The 20,828-nt window shown below is 38.9% G+C and overlaps 1 pseudogene across 1 annotated transcript; it reads left to right on the forward strand.

Annotated features, from left to right (window-relative positions):
• Window positions 1–4,656: 4,656 nt before the first annotated feature.
• LOC308414316 (heat shock protein HSP 90-beta-like) lies at window positions 4,657–6,830 on the forward strand (annotated as a pseudogene). The gene has a single exon. The product of its transcript is annotated as a heat shock protein HSP 90-beta-like (transcript).
• Window positions 6,831–20,828: the final 13,998 nt, after the last annotated feature.

Raw genomic sequence — 20,828 nt, forward strand, 5'->3', positions numbered from 1 at the left:
TTCTCTGCATGTTTGTCCTTGGAGGAGAGGAATGCTACTGATTTATTTGAGTTAATTTTATATCTAGCCACTTTGCTGAAGTTGTTTATCAGCTGTAGAATTTCTCTGGTGGAATTTTTGGGGTCACTTACATGATCATGTCATGTGCAAACAGTAATGTTTTTACTTCTTCCTTTCCAATTTGTATCCCTTTGATTTCCTTTTGCTGCCTAATTGCTCTGGCCAGTACTTATAGTACTATGTTGAAAAGGTAGGGGAAGAGTGGCAGCTTTGTCTAGTCTCTGATTTTAGTGGGATTGCTTCAAGTTTCTCACCATTAAGTTTGATGTTGGCTATTGGTTTGCTGTATATTGATTTTATTACGTTTAGGTATGGGCCTTGGATTCCTGTTCTTTCCAAGATTTTTAACATGAAGGGGTGTTGAATTATGTGAAATAATTTATCAGCATCTAGTGAGATGATCATATGTTTTTTTTTTCCTTTGAGTTTGTTTATATGGTGGATTACATTGATGGATTTCCATACATTAAACCATCCCTGAATCCCAGGGATGAAGCCTACTTGATCATGTTGAATGATCATTTTGATGTGTTTTTGGATCCAGTTTGAAAGAACTTTATTGTGTATTTTTGCATCAACGTTCATAAGGAGATTGGTCTGAAGTTCTCTTTCCTTGTAGGGCCCTTGTGTGGTTTAGGAATGAGAGTTATTGTGGCTTCAAAGAATGAGTTGGGTAGTGTTCCATCTGACTTTATTTTGTGGAAGTTCAGAGACTATTAGTATTAGGTCACCAATAAATATCTGATAGAATTCTGCACTGAACCAATATGGTCCTAGCCTTTTTTTTTTTTTTTTTGATTGAGAGGCTTTTAATGACTGCTTCTATTTGTTTATGTGTTATAGGATTATTTAGATGGTTTATCAAATCCTGATTTAAGTTTGCTATCTGGTATCTATCTAGAAATGTATCCATTTCCTCCAGATTTTTCAGTTTTGTTGAATGTAGGCTTTTGTAGTAGAAAATTATGATTTCTTCAGTTTCCTCATTTTCTGGTGTTATGCCTCCACTTTCATTTCTGATTTTGTTAATTTGGATACTCTCTTTTTGCCCTCTAGTTAGGCTGGCTAAGGTTTTCTCAATGGAACAACTCCTTGTTTTGTTGACTCTTTGTATGGTACTTTTTCTTTCTACTTGGTAGATTTCTGCTTTGAGTTTGATTATTTCTTGTTGTATACTCCTCTTGGGTGTATCTGCTTCTTTTTGTTCTAGAGCTTTCAGCTCTGTTGTCAAGTTGCTAGTGTATGCTCTCTCCAGTTTATTTTTGGAGGCACTCAGAGCTATGAGTTTTCCTCTTAGTACTGCTTTCATTGCATCCCATAGGTTTGGGTATGTTGTGCTTTCATTTTAATTAAATTATAGAAAATCCTTAAATTCTTTATTTCTCCTTTGACCATGCTATCATTGAGTAGCACATTATTCAGCTTCCATGTGTATGTGGGATTTGTGTTGTCTTTGTTGTTATTAAAGACCAGCATTAGTCCATGATGATCTGATAGGATGCATGGGAGTATTTCAATCTTTTTATATCTATTGAGGCTTGTTTTGTGATTTTCTATATGGTCAGTTTTGGAAAAGGTGCCTTGAGGTGCTGAGAAGAATGTGTATTTTGGGGGGGGGGGTTAGGATGAAATATTCTGTAGATGTTTGTTAATTCCAATTGGTTCATAACCACTGCTAGTTTCACTGCATCTCTGTTCAGTTTCTTTCTCCATGATCTGTCCATTGATGAGAGTGGGATGTTGAAGTCTCCCACTATTACTGTTTGTGGTGCAATATATGTTTTGAGTTTTAGTAGGGTTTTTCTATGGATGCACTTGTATTTGGAGCATATATGTTTAGGATTGAGAATTCATCCTGATAGTTTTTTTCCATAATGTGTAAAAAGTGTCCTTCCTTATTTTTTTTTGTTAACTTTTGGTTGAAAATCTATTTTATTTCACATTATAATGGCTATTCCAGCTCGTTTCATGGGGCCATTTGCTTGGAAATTTTTTTTCAGCATTTTCCTCTGAGGTAGTATCTGTCTTTGTCTCTGAGATAAGTTTCCTGTATGCAGAAAAATGCTCAATTCTGTTTTTGTATCCAGTTTGATAGTCTATGTCTCTTTATTGTGGAATTGAGTCCATTCATGTTAACAGATATTAAGGAATAGTGATTGTTGTTTCCTGCTGTTTTTGCTGTTAGAGGTAGAATTATGTCTGTGTGTCTTTCTTCCTTTGGTTTCCTTGCTTAGTTATTTTTCTTGCTTTTTCTAGGGTGTAGTTTCTCTCCTTGTGTTGAGTTTTCTATCTATTATTTTTTGTAGGGCTGGATTTGTGTTCAGATATTGTGTAAATTTATTTTTGTCCTGGAATATCTTGGTCTCTCCATCTATGGTGATTGAGAATTTTACTGGGTATAGTAGCCATTTGTGTTCTCTTTGTGTCTGTATGATTTCTGTCCAGGATCTTCTAGCTTTCATAGTCTCTGTTGAGAAGTTGCGTGTAATTCTGATTGGTCTGCCTTTATATGCTACATGACCTTTTTCCCTTACTGCTTTTAAGATTCTTTATTTGTTTTGAACACTTGGCATTTTGAATATTATGTGTTGGGAAGAATTTCTTTTCTGGTCCAATCTATTCGGAGTTCTGTAGATTTCTTCTATGCTCATGGTCATCTCATTCTTAAGGGTAAGGAAGTTTTCTTCTACGATTTTGTTCACGATACTGTGGCTTTTAGTTGATAGTCTTCTCCCTCTTCTATTCCTATTATCCTTAGGTTTGTTCTTCTCATTGTGTTCTGGATCTCCTGGACATTTTGGATTAGGAACTTTTTGATTTTTGCATCTTCTCTGACTGTTTTGTCTATGTTTTCCATGTTGTCTTCGGCCCCCAAGATTATCTCTTCCATCTCTTGTAGGCTGTTGGAGATGCTTTCATCTGTGACTTCTGATTTCCCTTTTAGGTTTTCTACCTCCAGGGTTTTCTCTTTTAGTGTTTTCTTTGTTGTTTCTATTTCCATTTTCAATTCCTTCCTTATTTTGGTTGTCTTGTCCTGTAGTTCTTTGATTGATTTTTGCGTTTTTTTCTTTAAGAGCTTCTATTTATTTAATGTGTGTTCTTCTGTAATTGTTTAAGAGAGTTATTCATGCACTTCTTTAAGATCACCATCATCATCACAAAGTATGATTTCATGTCTGAGTCCTGTTTTTCTGGAGTGTTTGGCAATCCACTACTTGCTGTGGTGGGAGAGCTAGGTTCTGATGTTGTCAGGTTGTCTTGGTTTCCATTGCTTAAGTTCTTTCAATTTCCTCTTGCCATCTTCTTATCTGTGATTATACATGGTCTTGGTGTCAGTGACTGGTGCCTGTCTCTCCCGTGGATCTGAGGTCCTGTGATCTCAGGAAGAAAAATGCTTCTGAGTGTTCAGCTTTTAGTGGCAAGCAGTGATTTCTGGTGGCAGCGACTCAGTTCTGTTTTTGTGGGTTCAGGTGGAGGAGCTCTTTCTGAGGCTGTTTTGGGAGCTAACCCTTCTGCCCACAGGTCCTGGGTACTACTGGTGGGATCCTGGCTCTTCCTCTAGGCCAAAAAGGACCTGTTTCCAGAGAGCACAGCACTCTCTGCTCTCTGAGAACTCCTGGTGTAACCTCCCTGGTCCTATGTGTCAGGCTCACCCGTGGTCCAGGTGTAAAAGCACCTGTGGAGCTGATCTTTGAGCACTGCCTTTCTAGGGCAGATCCTGATTCCCTTTGACAGAGGTCTTACCCTTACTGCGGGCTGGAAAGGAACCTTTTCCACAAGCACCGTCAAGCACTCTCTGTGCTATGGGTACTCACAGTGCAACTGCACCAGGCCTGTATCCCAGGTTCTCTGTTGGTCCAGGTGGAAAAAAGTCTGTGCGTCTAGTGGGTTTACCCATTTTTAAATTCCTGTCCAGAAGGAAACCATAGATCACCCTCCAAAATTATAAGCTAGAATCATTGTTCTTGTTTACTCTTCAGAACTTTATGGTAGGACTTTATTGGTAAAGACTCCACATAGTCAAGTCATAAAACAGGAGGAAATTAAGCTGGTCTTGACCTAGAAACTTCATCCTTTCTGGCTACCTTTCTTATGCTAGAAGATGCATGCTACCCAAGGAGAAAAATAATCATCAGTCCTACCCTGCTGTGAACCATGGGAGGTATGGCAACAACTATCCCAGCAAGATCATACTGCCTATTAGTACAATAGTAGCATGGGTATTATAGGTATAAACACTTTATGGCTGGATTTAAGTTCCACTCTATGACAGGAACCCACCACTAGCATTATTATTGAAGCCAAGAACCAGTGACAAGCTAATTCATATGTTCTAAGAGAACATACTATTATTATTTTGGTTAATGGATAATGTATTAAAATGACTTCTAACAAACAAGTTATCATTATACCTATATATTACTGCATTACAGTAGAAGGCAATTAACATAGAAACTAACAATAACTCAGAATATAGAGAGTAAAAGACTGAGCTCTCTTGAGTCACCCCCGCGCAGCCTAGGCTTGCCTTGGGAGTCGGACGTGGTCCGGGCCCACCCTGCTCTGTACTATTTATTACTTGGTTTTCCCGTCAAGATGCCTGAGGAAGTGCACCATGGGGAGGAAGAGGTGGAGACCTTTGCCTTTCAGGAAGAAATTGCCCAGCTCATGTCCCTAATCATCAATACTTTCTACTCAAACAAGGAGATTTTCCTCCGCAAGTTGATCTCTAATGCTTCTGATGCCCTGGACAAGATTCGGTATGAGAGCCTGACGGATCCTTCCAAGTTGGACAGTGGGAAAGAGCTGAAAATTGACATCATCCCCAACCCTCAGGAGTGTACGCTGACTTTGGTGGACACAGGCATTGGCATGACCAAGGCTGACCTCATAAATAACTTGGGAACCATTGCTAAGTCTGGTGGTACAAAGGCGTTCATGGAGGCTCTCCAGGCTGGTGCAGACATCTCCATGATTGGGCAGTTTGGTGTCGGGTTCTACTCGGCTTATCTAGTGGCAGAGAAAGTGGTTGTGATCACGAAGCACAATGATGATGAGCAGTGTGCCTGGGAGTCTTCTGCTGGCGGGTCCTTCACCGTCCGCACAGATCATGGTGAGCCCATTGTCCGGGATACCAAAGTGATCCTTCACCTCAAAGAAGACCAGACAGAATACTTGGAGGAGAGAAGGGTGAAGGAAGTGGTGAAGAAACACAGTTCATAGGCTATCCCATCACCCTCTACTTGGAGAAGGAACGAGAGAAGGAGATCAGTGATGATGAGGCAGAGGAAGAGAAAGGTGAGAAAGAGGAGGAAGATAAGGAAGATGAGGAGAAGCCTAAGATAGAGGATGTGGGCTCTGATGAGGAGGATGACAGCAGCAAAGATAAGAAAAAGAAAACAAAGAAGATCAAGGAGAAGTACATTGACGATGAAGAGCTGAATAAGACGAAGCCTATCTGGACCAGAAATCCGGATGACATCACTCAAGAGGAATATGGTGAATTCTATAAGAGCCTCACCAATGATTGGGAAGAGCACTTGGCAGTCAAGCACTTCTCTGTAGAAGGTCAGTTGGAATTCAGGGCATTGCTCTTCATTCCCCGGCGAGCTCCCTTTGACCTTTTTGAGAACAAGAAGAAGAAGAACAACATCAAACTGTATGTTCGTCGTGTGTTCATCATGGACAGCTGTGATGAGCTGATACCCAAGTACTTCAATTTTATCCGTGGCGTGGTTGATTCTGAGGACCTGCCCCTGAACATCTCCCGAGAAATGCTCCAGCAGAGCAAGATCCTGAAAGTCATCCGCAAAAACATTGTGAAGAAGTGCCTTGAGCTCTTCTCTGAGTTGGCTGAAGACAAAGAGAACTACAAGAAATTTTATGAGGCATTCTCCAAGAATTTAAAGCTTGGAATCAACGAAAATTCCACTAACCGTCGCCGCCTCTCTGAGCTCCTTCGCTATCATACCTCTCATCTCTCAGATGAGATGACCTCCCTGTCAGAGTATGTATCTCAGATGAAGGAGACCCAGAAGTCCATCTATTATATCACTGGTGAGAGCAAAGAACAAGTGGCCAACTCCGCCTTTGTGGAGCGTGTGCGGAAACGGGGCTTTGAGGTGGTGTATATGACTAAGCCTATTGATGAGTACTGCGTGCAGCAGCTCAAGGAATTTGATGGAAAGAGCCTGGTCTCAGTGACTAAGGAGGGCCTGGAGCTACCAGAGGATGAGGAAGAGAAGAAGAAAATGGAAGAGAGCAAGGCAAAGTTTGAGAATCTCTGCAAGCTTATGAAGGAGATCTTGGACAAGAAAGTTAAAAAAGTGACAATCTCCAATAGGCTTGTGTCTTCACCCTGCTGCATTGTAACAAGTACCTATGGCTGGACAGCCAACATGGAACAGATCATGAAGGCCCAGGCACTGTGAGACAACTCTACAATGGGCTACATGATGGCCAAGAAACACCTAGAGATCAACCCTGATCACCACATTGTTGAGACCCTGTGGCAGAAGGCTGAGGCAGACAAAAACGACAAAGCTGTTAAGGACCTGGTGGTGCTGCTGTTTGAAACTGCTCTGCTCTCCTCTGGTTTCTCACTTGAGGATCCCCAAACTCACTCCAATCGTATCTACCACATGATTAAACTAGGCCTGGGCATTGATGAAGATGAGGTCACAGCAGAAGAGCCCAGTGCTGCTGTTCCAGATGAGATCCCTCCACTGGAGGGTGATGAGGATGCCTCTCGCATGGAAGAAGTAGATTAAAGGCTCCTGGGAAGCCTGTGCCCTCTGTATAGTATCCCTGTGGCTCCCCCAACAGCCTTGACTGGCCCTGACCCACCTGGGTCTGCTCATGTCTACAAGAATCTCTTCTATCCTGTCCTTGTGCCTTAAGACAGGAAGATCCCCTCCCACAGAATAGCAGGGTTGGGTGTTGTGTATTGTGGTTTTTTCTGTTTGTTTTATTTTGTTCTGAAATTAAAAGTATGCAAAATAAAGAAGATGCAGTTTAAAAAAAAAAGAAAGTAAAAGACTTAGAAATATTGAGCACTCTGCCACACCCCTCCAATCCAAGGCTTAGGAACCTTCATGAAAGAGAAAGCAGAGAGAATCTAAGCACTAAGATTGGTGAGTGAGTATATGAAAACAATGTATTTCAGATACAACAAAATAGATACTTACATGAATTCATAGCAGTTGTAACAGCATACAGAAGAACTGTGTAAACTGAAGCCAGACAGATTTCTAGCACGGAAAACAGGAGCTAGGTATAAAGTCCCACCCGCATCTAAGGAGCTATTAGTCACTGACAAATTCTGAGAGAGAGAGAGAGAGAGAGAGAGAGAGAGAGAGAGAGAGAGAGAGAGAGACAGAGACAGAGACAGAGACAGACAGAGACAGAGAGAGTCTATGGGTCTCAGTTCATTAAGGGTATACTCCTTGGTAAATTAACCACACTTTAGGGAAGGCCCTACCATAAGAGAATATGTGCAACTATGAGTGACAGGGAGTGGAGCACACACATAAAGTTGGGTAGGTAGGAAGGTAGAAGTGGATCTGGGAGAAGTTGTGGAAGAGATGAATATTATCAAAATACATTGTATAAAATATTCAAATTATTAATAAAATATAATTTATAAAATTACATCTTTTAATCAGGAATAAAAGCCCAAGAGCATGAATTATAAATAAAGACAATGAGTAGTGTCTTTTTTCCTATAAGCAATATCTGGCCTCCTAATACATCAGATGGGCCACTCAATTCTGAGTAATTTATAATTTTTCTATTACCACCACAAATGGTTGTTGTCTCTACTTGTACAGTTAACAGTGTTTCAAGGCATTCAACAAGATTTTAAGTCCTGTCTGGGAAATTTGGTACAAATGTAACAATGATACAGGAATAGGTATTTATTTATTTATTTACTTATTTATTTATTTATTTACTGTCATTCTAGATTTTATTAATTTTCCATTGGACATTCTATGTACTTACAATACAGGTGTTGTTCCCTTTCCACTAATCCTATCCCCCCTTGCCCTCCCATTTCCTCCATGAAGGTACTTGCTCTCTCAACCCCCCTGTCCTACCTCAGCATTCCCCTACACTGGAAAAACGAGCCTACTCTGGATGAAAGCCCTCTTCTCTCATTGATGCCAGATAATTATATCCTCTGCTGCATATGCACCTGGAGCCATGGGTCTCTCCATGCAAACTCATTGGTTGGTGTTTTAGTAACCGGGAGATATAGAGGGTTTCGTTAGTTAATAAGTTTAATCTTCCCATTCGGTTACAGACTCTATTAGCTCCTTCAGGACTTTCTCTAGCTCCTTTATTGGAGTCCCTATGATAAGTAGGTTGGTTATCGAAAAGCATCCTCCTCTGTATCATTATGGCTCTAGCAGAGCCTCTGAGGAGGCATCCAGATAGGTTCCTGCAGTAAGCACTACTTGGCATCAGCAATAGTGTTTGGGTTTAGTGGCTGCATATGGGATGGATCCCCAGGTGAGGCAGTCTCTAGATGATCTTTTCTCCAATCCCTGCTCCTCTATTTGTTCCAATTATTTCCTCCCATGAGTGTTTTGTTCTCACTTGTAAGAAGGACTGAGGCATCTACTTTCTGGCCTTCCTTTTCTATGAGCTTCCTAAGTTCAGTAAAATGTTTCTTGGGTATTTAGAGCCTTCTGGAGGCTAGTATCCACTTATCAGTAAGGTAATACCATGAGTGTTCTTTTGTGATTGGGTTACCTCACTCAGGATGATAGCTTGAAGTTCCATCCATTTGCCTAGGAATTTCAAAAGTCATTGTCTTTAGTAGCTGAATAGTACTCCATTGTGTAAATGCACTGCAACTTCTGTATTCATTTTCTATTGAAGGACATCTGGGTTATTTCCAGCTTCTTGTTATTGTAAATAATGCTGCTATGAACATGGTAGAACACATGACTTTGTTAGATGTTGGAACTTCTTTTGGGTATATACTCAGGAGTGGTATAGCTGGGTCCTCAGCTAGTACTATGTCCAATTTTCTGAAAAACTGCCAGACAGATTTCCAGAGTGGTTGTACAAACTTACAACCCCACCAACAGTGGAGGAGTATTCCTCTTTCTCCACATCCTTGCCAGCATCTGCTGTCACCTGAAGTTTGACCTTAGCCATTCTGACTGGTGTGAGGTGGAATCTCAGGATTGTTTTGATTTGCATTTCCCTGATGGCTAAGGATGTTGAGCATTTCTTTAGGTGCTTCTTGGCCACGCTATATTCCTCAGTTGAGAATTCTTTGTTTAGCTCTCTACCACATTTTTAATAGGATTATTTGATTCTCTAGAGTCTAACTTTTTGAGTTCTTTGTCTATATTGGATACGAACTATCAAATGTAGGATTGGTAAGAATCTTTTCCCAATCTGTGGCATTTTTTTTTCTTTTGAGAGTGTCTTTTGACTTACAGAAGCTTTGCAATTTCATGAGGTCCCAGTTGTCTTAGATAGTAAACCATTGCTGTTCTGTTTACAAAATTTTTCCCTGGGCCTATGTATTCTAAACTCTTCCTGACTTTCTCATCTGTTAGTTTCAGTGTACTGGTTTGATGTGGAGGTCTTTGATTCATTTGCACTTGAAATTTCTAAAAGGAGATAAGAAAGGTTCAATTTGCATTCTTCTGCATGTTGGCTGCCAGTTGAACCAGCACCATTTGTTGAAGATGCTGACCTTTTTCCATTAAATGTTTTTAGATCCTTTGTCAAAGATCAAGTAACCATAGATGTGGAGGTTCTACCTGCCTGGCTCTGTACCAATACCATGCAGTTTTTACCAAATTTGACAGGTAATACAGCTTGAGGTCAGGGATGATGATTCCCCTGAAAATTGTTTTTTTCTTTGTTTGTTTGTTTGGTTGGTTTTTATTGCTGAGAATAGTTTTTGCTATCCTTGATTTTTTATAATTCCAAATGAATTTGTGAATTGCTCTTTCTAACTCTATGAAGAATTGAGTTGGAATTTTGATGGGGATTGCATTGAACCTGTAGATTCCTTTAGGCAAGATGGCCATTTTTAATATGTTGATCCTTCCAATCCATGAACATGGGAGATTTTTCCACCTTCTGCAGTCCTCATTAATTTCCTTCTTCAGAGATTTGAAGTTCTTGTCATACAGGTCCTTCACATGCTTGGTTATGGTCACACCAAAGTATTTATATTCTTTTTGTTACTATAATGAAGGGTATTTTTTCTCTAATTTCTTTCTCAGCCTGTTTATCCTTTGAGTAGAGGAAGGCTACTGATTTGTTTGAGTTAATTTTATATTTAGCCACATTGCTGAATGGGTTTATCAGCTGTAGAAGTTCTCTGGTGGAATTTTTGGGGTTACTTAAGTATACTATCATGTCATCTGCAAATAGTGATATTTTGACTTTTTCCTTTCCCATTTGTATCCCTTTGACATCTTTTGCTGCCTGATTGCTCCATCTAGTACTGCCAGTACTATACTGAATAGGTAGGGAGAGAGTGGGCAGACAGGTCTAGTTCCTGATTTTACTGGGATTGTTTCAAGTTTCTTGCCTTTTGTTGGCTACTGGTTTGCTGTATATTACTTTTACTATATTTCAGTATGGGCCTTAAATTCCTGGTCTCTCCAAGATTTTTAACATGAAGGGGTGTTGAATTTTGTCAAATGCTTTCTCAGCATCTAGTGAGATGATCACGTGATTTTTTTAGTTTGTTTATATGGTAAGTTACACTGATGAATTTCTCTATATTGAACCATCCCTACATCCATGGGATGAAGCCTACTTGATTATGATAGATGATCATTTTTTTTGATGTGTACTTGGATTCAGTTTGCAAGAATTTTATTGAGAATTTTGTATCAATGTTCATGAGGGAAATTTGTCTGAAGTACTCTTTCTTTCTAGAGTTTTTTTGTGGTTTAGGAGTGAGTGTAGTTGTGACTTCAAAGACTGAGTTGGGTACTGCTCTGTCTGTTTCTGTTTTATAAAATAGTTTGAAGAGTATTGGTATTAGGTCTTTTATGAAGGTGTGATAGAATTCTGCACTAAATCCATCTGGTCCTCGGCTTTTTTGGGTTGGGAATCTTTTGATGACTGCTTCTATTTCTTTAGGGGTTATGAGGCTGTTTAGATAGTTTTTCTGATCCTGATTTAACTTTGGTACCAGATATCACTCTAGAAATTTGTCATTTTCTCTAGATTTTCCAGTTTTGTTGAGCATAGGCTTTTGTAGTAGAATCTGATGACTTCTTGAATTTCTTTCATTTCTGTTATTATGTCTCCCTCTTCATTTCTGATTTTGCTAATTTCATTACTCTCTCTGTTCCCTCTTGTTAGTCTGGCTAAGGATTTATTGATCTTGTTTATTTTCTCAAAGAACAAGTGCTTGGGTTGTTGATTCTTTTTATAGTTCTTTTTGTTTTTTATTTGTTTGATTTCAGCTCTGAGTTTGATTATTTTCTTCCATCTACTCCTTTTGGGTGTATCTGCTTCTTTTTGCTCTAGAGCTTTCAGGTGTTCTATCAAACTGTTAATGTATGCTCTCTCCAGGTTTCTTTTGAAGGCACTCAGTTCTTTTTAGAACTTCTTTCACTATGTTCCATAAGTTTGGTTATACCATGCCTCATTTTCGTTACATTTTAAAAAGTCTTTTATTTATTTATTTCTTCCTTGGCCAAGCTATAGTTGAGTTGAACATTGTTCAGCTTCCATGTATATTTGGGCTTTTTGTTGTTTCTCATGTTATTGTAGAACAGCCTCAGTGCATGGTGATCTGATAGCATGTGTGAGATTTTGTCAGTGTTCTTGTATCGGTTGAGGCCTGTTTTGTGACTGACTATATGGTCAGTTTTGGAGAAGGTCCCCTGAGGTGCTGAGAAGAAGGTACATTCTTTTGTTTTAGGATGGCATATTCTATAGATGTCTTTTGAATCTATTTGGTTCACACTTTCTGTTAGTTTCACAATGTTTTTATTCAGTTTTTGCTTCCATGATCTAATTGTTTGTCAGAGTGAAGTGTTGAAGTCTCCCACTATTATTGTGTGTGGTGTAATATATGCTTTGAGCTATACTAATGTTCCTTTTATGAATGTGGATATCCTTGTATTTGGAGCATAGGTGTTTATAATTCAGAATTCATCTTGATGGATTTTACCTTTGATGAGTAAGAAGTATCCATCCTTATCTTTTTTGATGACTTTTGGTTGAAAATCTATTTTATTAGATACGAGGATGGCTATTCCAGCTTGTTTCTTAGGATTATTTCTTGAAAAGTTTTTCCCAACCTTTTACTTGGAGGTAGTGCCAGTCTTTGTTGCTGAAATGAGTTTCCTATATGCAGAAAAATGCTGGGTCCTGTTTACATATCCATTCTGATAGTCAATGTCTTTTTATTGGGCAATTGAATCAATTGATGTTAAGAGATATTAAAGAATAATGATTGTTGTTTCCTGTTATTTTTGTTGTTAGAGGTAGAATTAAATTTGTGTGCCTTTCTTCTTTTGGTTTTGTTGCAAGTAGATAATTTAATTGCTTTTCCTAGGGTATACTTTACCTCCCTGTGTTGGAGTTTTCTATTATCTTTGGTAGGGCTGGATTTTTAGACAGATATTGTGTAAATTTGGTCTTGTCCTGAAATATCTTGGTTTCTTCATCTCTAGTAACTGAAAATTTTGTTGTATATAGTAACCTAGAATAGCATTTGTGTTCTCTTAGGGTCTGTATAACATCTGTCCTGGATCTTCAAGCTTTCATAATCTCTGTTGAGAAGTCTGCAGTAATTCTGATTGGTCTGCCTTTATATGTCACTTGTCTTTTTTCCCATACAGTTTGATTATACTTTCATTCTTTTTAATATTTGGCGTTTGGACTATTATGTGTCAGGAATAATTTCTGTTCTGGTCCAAACTATTTAGTGTTCTGTAGGCTTCTTATATGTTCATTGTTCTCTCTTTACATTAGGGAAGTTTTCTTCTATAATTTTGATGAAGATATTTACTGGTCCTTTCACTTGGGAGACTTTGATTTCTTCTACACCCATTATCCTTAGGTTTTGTCTTCTCATTTTGTCCTGGATTTCCTGGATGTTTTGTGTTAGGAGATTTTTCATTTTTACATTTTTTTTCTGATTGTTATATCAATGCTTTCTATGTTATCTTCTGCCCCTGAGATTCTCTCTTCCATCTGGTGTATTCTGTTGGTGATGCTTGCATCTATGACTCCTGACCGATTTTCTAGGTTTTCTATCTCCAGGGTTGTCTCTCTGTGTTTTGTTTATTGTTTCCATTTCTGTTTTCAGTTTTCAGATACTGGATGGTTTAGTTCAATTCCTTCATGTGTTTGCTTATACTTTCCTGTGTTTCTCTAAGGGCTTCTACTTGTTTTTTCCTTTGTTCTCCTGAATTTCTTTAAGGGAGTTATTCATTCACATTAGAAGCTCTCTATCATCAGCATGAGGCACAATTTTAAGGCAGATCTTGTTTTTCTGGTGTGTTGGGATATATACTGCTTGTTGTGGTGGGAGAGCTGAGTTCTGATGTTGTGAGGTTGTCTTGATTGTTGTTGTTCTATTCTTGCCATCTTCTTATCTTTGATGTTAGTTGATCTTGTTGTCTTGGAATAAAGCTTGTCTTTCTGTGTGTCTGTGGGGTGTGGGCTCTGTAAGGAGATTAGTCCTGGGTGTTCAACTCTCTTTGGGAAAGCTGTGAGTTCTGATGTTAATGGTAGTGTTTTAGGTCTGGTTACAGATGGAGGCCTGAAAGGCATAGATCCAAAGAGTAGCGTGATACCTGTGCCCTAAGAGTTCCCAAAGTTCTCTCCCCAGATACTCAGTGGAGAGTATGGGCTTATCTGTGGGCTCAGGAGGGAGAGAATGCCTGGGTCTCCCCTAGGTGTTCAGTTCTCTGCGGGCAGGCTGAAAGTCCTGTTGGCAGTATGCCTGATCTGCCTATGGCTTCGGGCAGAGATGGAGGTCAGACCAGTCAGATCCCAGACTGCACTGAGATCCCTGATTCCTGAGAATTCTGGGAAGCCTCTCCCCAGATGATCAATGGAGAGAGGGAGAAAGAGAGAGAGAGAGAGAGAGAGAGAGAGAGAGAGAGAGAGAGAGAGAGAGAGAATGTGTGTGTGCTCACTCATGGACTCAGTAGGGAGAGAGATCCTGTGTCTCCCCATGGTCACTCAATTCTCTGTGGGCAGGCCAGGAGACCTAATGGCTATGTGCCTGCTCTGCCCGTGGTTCTGGGCCAAGATTGAAGAATAGATATTTATAAAGAACAGGTATGAGATGCAAAGACTGTGGAGAAAAAAGAAAGGAATCACCTTTTGTGTTCTTATCCCTGAGTGTATATTCAAGCCTCAAGACCAAGCTCCCAAATAAATATCATCTGTGTTCCTGGCTCCTGTGCACTAGTACAGCAGAAATGTGAGGAAGTAGTGAATCTAGGTAATATCACCTAGGCATTTTTATTATATCTTCTAATTCAGCTCTATGCTCACTCTGAGTTCATTAATAGGGCTTCTATGAAGTCATTGGTTGGGACAACATGGCATATTAAAAAGATCATTCAGTTTGAATTTAATGACTTATCTTTCCTCAAGAAATCTGATTTACTATCTGAACCTCAAACCTTACTCAGAACACAGAGTAATCTTCTCACTTATATTAGAGTTAGTGTGTTTTAGTTAAAGCCTTAATGCCAGGGGCAACCAGAACTCAAAGTGCTTTGCTCAAAGTAGCAGCAAGACCCTGAGCTCTTCCCTGCTGAGCATATGCTCCATTTTGGCTGTGGGGAAAATGGATTGAGTGTCACCTGACTAAACAAACAGTATCCCCAAGGAGAAGATAGAAAATGGAATATATACCTTTAGTTAACCAATAACTGGCCAAAATCCTCCCTGAAACCATAGCACAGCAGGCTAAGAATTTGATAGCTGATGAAATCTAATACCATTGTCTATGAAAAAGGTAATTTTCTAAAACTCTTGATAGCTATTCAATGTGAATATGGTATCAAAATATTATTTTGCTTTCTTTATGCAAAATAGTGCTTAGTCTTAATTTTATTATAACAAGAGTCATGTATGTAAAATATGTTTTCATATTTATTTTACAAATTTAATAATATATAAAATATACAAGAAGGAACTGTCTCCCCTTACACTTTTTATCACATAAGAGTCTTAGTAAGTATAATTTCAGAATTACACACACACAAACACACACACACACACAAAGACTTTTAATGGTAGGTTTACATTTAACTTCAACTTGTCAAAGTTATCCAATACTTTACTGGTGAATGATTAGCCTTTCTTTTTCTTTCTTTTTTTTTAATTACAAACAGATTTTTATTTTATTACATGAATGAGGGGGAAAAGTGCTGGTTCCTGGTGGGTAAAAAACATCATGTGATCCAAACCATAATGATCAAGGTGTCTGGGTCACCAGTACTCAGTCTTGGCTGGATTCCTCATTGGGTGAAAATCACTAAATTTTTTCTGTCAGTGCAAAAGCTTGAGAGAGTTTTGCCAGCAGAGTGCTCAGAACCCAGCAATGGCTCTCTCATGGTACTAAAAAGTTTGTATTGGCTCTATGAATTCTATTCCAGCCTTTCTGGAACATCAAATAAAGCCAAATGACATGTGGAAACTAATAATTCTTCAAAACTTAAGCCTTTATGTCAGCCTACCTATGACAGAACTAAAGCTCTCAATGGCATTAATTTTCTGATCTCTCTGGCCCCCTACTCACCCACAAAAAAACCATATGACCAGTCCTGACATTGCTTTATGGTGGAAAGGGGAAACCACCATAACCTTAACTTAATTTGTCACTGATTACACTAGCCATGTATATTCCTTTTAGAGCTTCCCAGTCTATGAGTTTTTCACTCTGTTTTATTTTTCAAAGCCCATCCTGTTGAATAGGAAATTTAGTACAAGCCAAGATTTTTCAGTAACTGATGTCAATACCAACTTGGAAGCAAAACTAAAGAAACAGACTCTGTGCCAACATTGTGGATTGAGTGAAGAACTTCTTTCTTTCTTTTCCAGAGTCTTAACTAGTTGAATATTTCTTGAATGCTTAACAAGAAGTGTTATTATTTATCCATTTTCACATGGATTTTTACTGACACAGTTCTCCTCTGAGGACTAATGTTGTAATTTTTCAGAAAAGCCTCAATTGACATGACATTACAGAAGTACCTATGGGTCTTCTTTAATCTTTGCAACTATATCTTTCAAAAAGCTACTATGGAAAGCCACTGGTTAGTAAGCTCATGGGGCCCATTCTGAACTGATTAGCTATTAGCAGTTGCTAGGTCCTAGGAGAGGGAAAATTGTTTTTCTCTGGGGGCATTTTTTGGACTTTGTCATTTTAAAAATTAAAGAAGGCATGAGGTTGGGAGTAAGACTCATTGTGGTGATCTGATGGACTTTAAGGAGGGAATGAGGCATGCATATAATTATATTTTCTTCTATATATGTATGAAATTCTCAAAAATGAAAGATACAAATACTGCTAATTGTTAATTAAAACAAAACAGAATTCAGATACAAATATGAGTTTATTAATTTGTTACTTAGCTTTCCCAATTTTTTAAAAAAAATATAGTCTAGAAGTAAATCTGCTCTCAGACACACAGGCAACAAAGACTTTCTTCTTCACTGTACACTGGTTTATTTGGTGTAAGGAAATTTTCTAAAATTCCTGAGGCATCACTTTGTCTATTGTTGTTCTTATTTCCTGAACAATTATACCCTTATTCAGAAAGTATTTACCTGTACATACGTATTAAAATATGTTTCTTGTTTTTTCTAATAACTTGCAAGTCTTATATTTATGTATTTTATCCATTAAATTTTTTGTACAAGATGAGAAACAGAGATTATGTTTAATTCTTCTCTACATGTGGATATACAGTTTTTACTGCTTCATTTTTTGATATCGATATTAAATGTAGTATGTTTTTGGCACCTTTGTTAAAAAACTGGTGGCTACAGATGCATGATTTTTTTTTGACTCCTCTATTCTATTCTACTGGTCTATGTGTCTATTTTTCTGTAAGTATCATGCTGTCTTGGACACTATGGCCCTATCATATAATTTAAAGTCAGGGGAGCCTGGCCCATCTGCCAACCAGAACGGCAGCTCATAGAGGCTGAGCAACTGGCAACTTCAGGACGCAGAGCAGAGCCTGGCCCATCTGCCACCCGGAATGGCTGCTCATAGAGGCTGAGCAACTGTGACCGGGAACAGATCTTAAAAATTTCTGTTTCCACCCAGAGGCGACTTCAGGACGCAGAGCGGAGCCTGGCCCATCTGCCATCCAGAACGGCAGCACGTAGAGGCTGAACAACTGGACGCAGAGCAGAGCCTGGCCCATCTGCCACCCTGAACGGCGGCTCGTAGAGGCTGAGCAACTGGTGGGTGGGAGACCTGGGTTGCCAGGGAGCAGAGAGATCTCTGCGGAGTGCACACGGAAAGTGCACCCCCTGCCTTGACCTGCCCTGTCCTGCCGGATCCAGCAACCAAGAACAGAACTTTGGAACTTCTGTTCCCACCCGGCGACTCTGAGGCATAGAACAGGGCTCGACCCATCAGCCACCTAGACCAGTGGAGAGCCAGGGACACAGACCAAATACAAGGGAAAGGCAAGAACATATCACTGACAACAAAATGGCAAGAGGAAAGCAAAAGAGTATATCCCAAGGAAACCAAGACAACCTGGCAACACCAGAACCCAGCTCTCCCATAACAGCAAACATCGGAATTCCAAACACTCCAGAAAAGGAAGACACAGACCTGAAATCATACCTCAAGATGCTGATAGAGATACTTAAACAAGAACAGGAGGAAAAGCAAAAAGATTCAGAAGCTTTTAAAGAGGAAACAAGAAAAACACTCAAAGAACTCAAAGAACTGGAGGAAAACAGAATCAAAGAGATGAAGGAATGGAAGAGGGAATTTAAAATGGAAATTGACACAATAAAGAAAACACAAAAAGAGATAACCCTAGAGGTAGAACACCTAAAAAAGAAGTCAGGAATCACAGAAGCAAGCATTTCCAATAGATTACAAGAGATGGAAGAGAGAATCTCGAGGGCAGAAGACAACATTGTAAACATAGACAAAACAGCCAGAGAAGATGCAAAAAACAAAAAGATCCTAACCCAAAATGTCCAGGAAATCCAGGACACAATGAGAAGACCGAACCTAAGGATAATAGGAATAGAACAGGGAGAAGTGTATCAACTAAGAGGCACAGTAAATATCTTCAACAAAATCGTAGAAGAAAACTTCCCTACCATCAAGAATGAGATGACCACGAGCATAAAAGAAGCCTTCAGAACTCCAAATAGGTTGGACCAGAAAAGAAATACATCCCGAAACATAATAGTAAAAACATCAAGTGCCCAATGCAAAGAAAGAATACTAAAAGCAGTAAGGGAAAAAGGTCAGGTAACATATAAAAGCAGGCCAATCAGACTGACACCCGATTTCTCAACAGAGACTATGAAAACTAGAAGAGCTTGGACAGACATCATGCACACCCTAAGAGAACACAAGTGCCAGCCCAAGCTGCTATACGCAGCAAAACTATCAATCACCATCAATGGAGAGATGAAGATATTTCAAGACAAATCAAAATTTACACAATATCTGACCACAAACCCAGCACTACAACGAATTATAGGTGGAAAACCCAATACAATGAGGGAAAATACAGCCTAGTAAAAACAAGAAAACTCCTAAACAAGAAAACGAAAAGAAGAAAAAGACACAGACACAACTCAACCCACAAAAGCAATAATGGCAGGAAACAGAAACAACTATTCCTTGATATCTATTAACCTAAATTTACTCAACTCCACAATAAAGAGACATAGACTATCAGACTGCATACATAAACAAAATTCAGCCTTTTGCTGCATACAGAAAACTCATCTCAGAGACAAAGACAGACACTATCTCAGAGTGAAAGGGTGGGAAAAAAACTTCCATGCAAACAGCTCCAAGAAGCAAGCTGGAGTGGCTATTCTAATATCGAATAAAGTAAACTTCGAACCAAAAGTTATCAAAAAAGATAAGGAAGAACACTTTTTACTCATTACCGGGGAAATCTGTCAGGAGAAACTCTCAATCCTTCACATATATGCTCCGAATAAAAAAGCACCCACATTCATAAAAGAAATCCGACTAAAGCTCAAAAAATACATTTCACCCCACACAATAATAGTGGGAGACTTTAATACCCCACTCTCACCAATGGACAGATCATGGAAACAGAAACTGAACAAGGACACTGCAAAACTAGCAGAGACTTTGAACCAACTAGAATTAATAGATATATACAGAACATATTATCCTAAAGTAAAAGAATACACCTTCTTCTCACCACCCCATGGCACCTTCTCGAAAATTGACCACATAATTGGACACAGAGCAAGCCTCAATCGATATAAGAAGATTGAAATACTCCCATGCATCCTCTCAGATCACCATGGTCTACGGCTGGTCTTTAACAACAAAGACAACAAAAAGCCCACATACACATGGAAACTAAACAACGCTCTGTTAAAGGATAGCAGGGTCAAAGAAGAAATAAAAAAAGGAATTAAGGATTTTATAGAATTCAACGAAAACGAAAACACAACATACCCAAATCTATGGGATGCAATGAAAGCAGTACTGAGAGGAAAACTCATAGCCCTAAGTGCTTCCAAAAAGAAACTGGAGAGAGCTTACATCAGCAACCTGACAGCACAGCTAAAAGCCCTAGAACAGAAGGAAGCAGATACACCCAAAAAGAGTATATGGCAAGAAATAATCAAAATTAGGGCAGAAATAGACCAAGTAGAATCAAAAAGAACCATTGAAAAAAATCAACAAAACCAAGAGTTGGTTCTTTGAGAAAATCAACAAGATTGATAAACCCCTAGCAAGACTAACTAGAGGCCAAAGAGAGAGTATACAAATTAACAAAATCAGAAAGGAAAGTGGGGACATAACAACTGAAAATGAGGAAATTCAAGAAATTATCAGATCCAACTACAAAAACTTATACTCCACAAAATTGGAAAATCTAGAGGAAATGGATGAATTCCTAGACAGATACAAGATCCCAAAGTTAAACCAGGACCAAGTAAACCATCTAAATTACCCTATAACACCTAAAGAAATAGAAGAAGTCATCAAAAGTCTTCCAACCAAAAAAAGCCCAGGTCCAGACGGGTTCAGTGCAGAATTTTATCAGACATTTATTGGGGATATAACACCAATACTCTCCAAATTATTCCAAAAGATAGAATCAGATGGAATACTACCTAACTCATTTTTTGAGGCTACAATAACCCTCGTACATAAACCACACAAAGACCCTACAAGGAAAGAGAACTTCAGACCAATCTCACTTATGAACATTGATGCAAAAATACTCAACAAAATCCTTGCAAACTGAATCCAAGAACACATTAAAACGATCATTCATCATGACCAAGTAGGCTTCATCCCTGGGATGCAGGGATGGTTTAATATAAGGAAATCCATCAATGTAACCCACCATATAAACAAACTCAAAGATCAAAATCACATGGTCATATCACTAGATGCTGAGAAAGCATTTGACAAAATCCAACACCCCTTCATGTTAAAAGTCCTGGAAAGAACAGGAATCCAAGGTCCATACCTAAACACAATAAAAGCAATATACAGCAAACCAACAGCCAACATCAAACTTAATGGCGAGAAACTT

The sequence above is a fragment of the Micromys minutus genome (assembly GCF_963924665.1).
Source record: "Micromys minutus genome assembly, chromosome: X".
NCBI classification, from domain to species: domain Eukaryota; kingdom Metazoa; phylum Chordata; class Mammalia; order Rodentia; family Muridae; genus Micromys; species Micromys minutus.